The sequence below is a fragment of the Chinchilla lanigera genome, unplaced genomic scaffold (genome assembly GCF_000276665.1).
Source record: "Chinchilla lanigera isolate Chin_1 unplaced genomic scaffold, ChiLan1.0 scaffold00092, whole genome shotgun sequence".
Lineage (NCBI taxonomy): Eukaryota > Metazoa > Chordata > Mammalia > Rodentia > Chinchillidae > Chinchilla > Chinchilla lanigera.
The window spans coordinates 8,056,497-8,059,938 of NW_004955493.1; positions in this window are offsets into that span (position 1 = coordinate 8,056,497).

Here is a 3,442-nt window from a genome sequence, read left to right on the forward strand (position 1 = left end):
TCCTTCCTTCCTTCCTTCCTTCCTTCCTTCCTTCCTTCTGTTATCTTTCTTTTTCTTTTTTTGAGATAGGGTCTCCAAGTCTTTGTTTGCTATTCCCTCAACCTTACCATATTGTCCATCTTGCTTGACAAATACTTAAGTGTCTCTGCTACCTCTGCAAAGCTGAGAGTCCTTCCCAACCTAACTCATAGCCGTTGCTACTTATTTTAGTTCTCACAGCAGTGTGTGTGTGTGTGTGGGGGGGTACTGGGATTGAACCCAGGGCCTCATGTGCTAGAGAAGTGCTGCAGCACTGAGCTACATATCCATCTCAGAGCCATCTTTTTTTGGCAGTGGAATGGGTGGAATCCAGGGCTTGCTCATGCTAGGCAAGAGCTTTCCCACTGACTGGTACATCATGTACCCAGCCCTCACAGTAATTGTAACTAGTGCCTGGCATTCGTTTAGCACCATCCTGCCAATCTATAATAATTGTCGCCTGACCAGATCATTGTTATATCCTCAAGCATCCAAAATAGCGGTCAGCATGTAGAAGGTGCTCAGTAAGTGTTTCTGGATTGAAGTATACATGAATGGCATACTTCTGTGGCTCAAGGGAGGATCCCAGTAACTGGATGGTGTGCCTTTGTCTTGGTTATTTTTTTTTGTTGTTGTTGAGACAAAACACCCAATGCCTAAAATGAAGGAAGGAAAGGTTTATTTAGCTTATAGTTTGTGGAAGTTTTAGTCTATATTTGGCTGGATCTGGGGCAGAGTGGCACATGGCAGAGGGCAAACATTTATGGTGGCAGAACAGAGCAAAGCAACAAGACCAAAGGGGGGAATGGCAGCCGAACAGCAATGCAGCCAGAGCAAAAGGGAGGAATGGCGGCAAGCAGCTTTTTTTCCTCCCTTACATTGTAAACAAGCTACCCACACCTAAGGGGCGTGTAGCTCTCACATAATCTCTATGTCCTCCTCTTTTATAGACCCAGGATGTATATAAAGTAAGCACCCTGGCTTCCTGCTGAGTCACTTAGCCAAACCTATAGACTCCCCAAGGTGACACAACGTATCAACCATAACACTCTACCCCTTGTCAACTTGGCAACCAGATATATTTTTTTAAACCAGTTTTTAGGTATAAAGACATTATATTTTATTAGAACCATAACATTTTACCCCCTAAAGACTCATGTACATCCCCTTATGTAAAAGGCATTTAGTCATCTGTAAGAGTTGTCAAAGTCTTAACAGTTGAAGCATTGCTGAAGAGTCTAAGTCTCAAGTCTCCTAGATGTAAGGCAAACTCTTAGCTGTGACCCCCTGTAAAAATGAAAAGTTAAACACTTTTAACATTTAATGGCGCAAAATAAGCAGTATCATTATAAAAGGTGCAAATGGGGATATAGAGCATTGGGACCAAAGCAAATCTAAAATCTAGCAGGGCTAATATTATGTCCTGTAATTTTATATGTAGCATCTGAAGCATCTTGTGGCACATTGTGAGCTCTAAAGGGTTTGTATGAGTCCATCCCTATGGCACTTTTAGTGGTTACAGCTTTTATGGGTTTTTTTTTAGGCCTGCTTTGCTCTCTCCTTGCAGCTTTTTTTAGATGATCTATGGTCCTGGCTTTTTTAAACTTTGGAGGTCTCTAGTGCACCTTTTGCTTTACACTCACAGCCTCACACACTGCCTCCTCAGGGGCACACTGCCCGGCCTCCCAGGCCTTTTGAAATCTGGGTGGAAGCCTTTTTATCCTCAGAACTCTTGTATTTTTTATGCACCTAAAGCCAGGGCCACAGGGATGATGTCAAGGTCTGTTGTCACCTGGAGCAGTAGCCAATTTTTTTTTTTCTTGGCCACAGGGGTCGAGTGCCTGGATCGCTGGGCACTGTGAATCCAATTTTGAGGAACAAATTTTTTATGCTGCCGCCATTTTGGAACCTGGTGTGGCCGCTGCCGCCATTTTGGAACATGGCGCTCAGCAGTTTTTTTTTGTTTTTTTTTTTTTTTTTTGGGGGGCGCGGGGGGGGGAGGTGGTGGTTTGGTTTTTCTCCGGTACCGGGAACCGAACTCACGACCTTGCGCTTGCCAGGCAGGCGCTTTTAGCCGCTGAGCTAAATCCCCAGCACCTCCCCCCTTTTTTTAAGCAATGGAGATCTCCTCAGCTGTACCTTTGCAGTCTACAGCTTTATTGGAACTTTTTTTTTTGGCCAAACTCACAACATTTTAAATCATCTTGTTGGGCTCTTTGTTTTTGATTTTTAATATAAATCTTGCTAAAAGCCCCCAACAATAGCCATGCCACTTTTTTAACGTCTGTCTTGAAATTTTTTTTGCTAGATTAACCAGTCTATTGCCACCCTTAATCTCAGTCTTAGGCAAAGTCTCTGGACACGAGCAAAATGTAGACAAACTTTTTGCCAAGCCATAACACACACTGTCTGGAGTCTAACAACCAATGAAGTCTTTTTTTCCAGCAGAAACCTCTTGAACCTGGTCTTTACCTGCAGGATTTTTATCAGCCTTTTGGTCTTTGGAACTCTGACCAGAATCTCCCAGACAGAACAGCCAAAGGTGTTCTAGCACTTTTTTTTAAGGTGACATTTCTGAACCTTTTTGAACATTTTTTATAAGCCATTTTTAAAGGCTCTTGAACCACATGGTCAAGTATAGTCACAGCAATAACCCCACGCCTGGTACCAAATTTTGTATTGGTTATTTTTTTGTTGTTGCTGAGACAAAACACCCAATGCCTAAAATGAAGGAAGGAAAGGTTTATTTAGCTTATAGTTTGTGGAGGTTTTAGTCTATATTTGGCTGGATCTGGGGTAGAGTGGCACATGGCAGAGGGCAAACGTTTGTGGTGGCAGAACAGAGCAAAGCAACAAGACCAAAGGGGGGAATGGCAGCCGAACAGCAAACAGCCAGAGCAAAAGGGAGGAATGGCGGCAAGCAGCTTTTTTCCCCCCCTTACATTGTAAACAAGCTACTCCCACCTAAGGGGCGTGTAGCTCTCACATAATCTCTATGTCCTCCTCTTTTATAGACCCAGGATGTATATAAACTAAGCACCCTGGCTTCCTGCTGAGTCACTTAGCCAAACCTGTAGACTCCCCAAGTTGACACAACGTATCAACCATAACAGCCTTCTATACACCTTTTCTGTTATTGTTGTTTTTTTTGTTTAATGGTTTTTTTTTATTGTTTTTTTTTTTTTTTTGGTACTGGGAATTGAACTCATGACCTCATACTTGCCAGGCAGGCACTTGTGCCTCTGAGCTACATCCCTGGCTTCTTGTTGTTTTTGAGACAGGGTCTCACTTGTAGTTCAGGCTGGCCTTGAACTCTTTATGTAGGCCAGGCTGATCTCAAACTCACAGCAGTCCTCCTGCCTCAGTCTCCCTAGCGCTGAGATTACAGGTGAGCACCACCACACCTGGCCAGAGAGCAGATCTT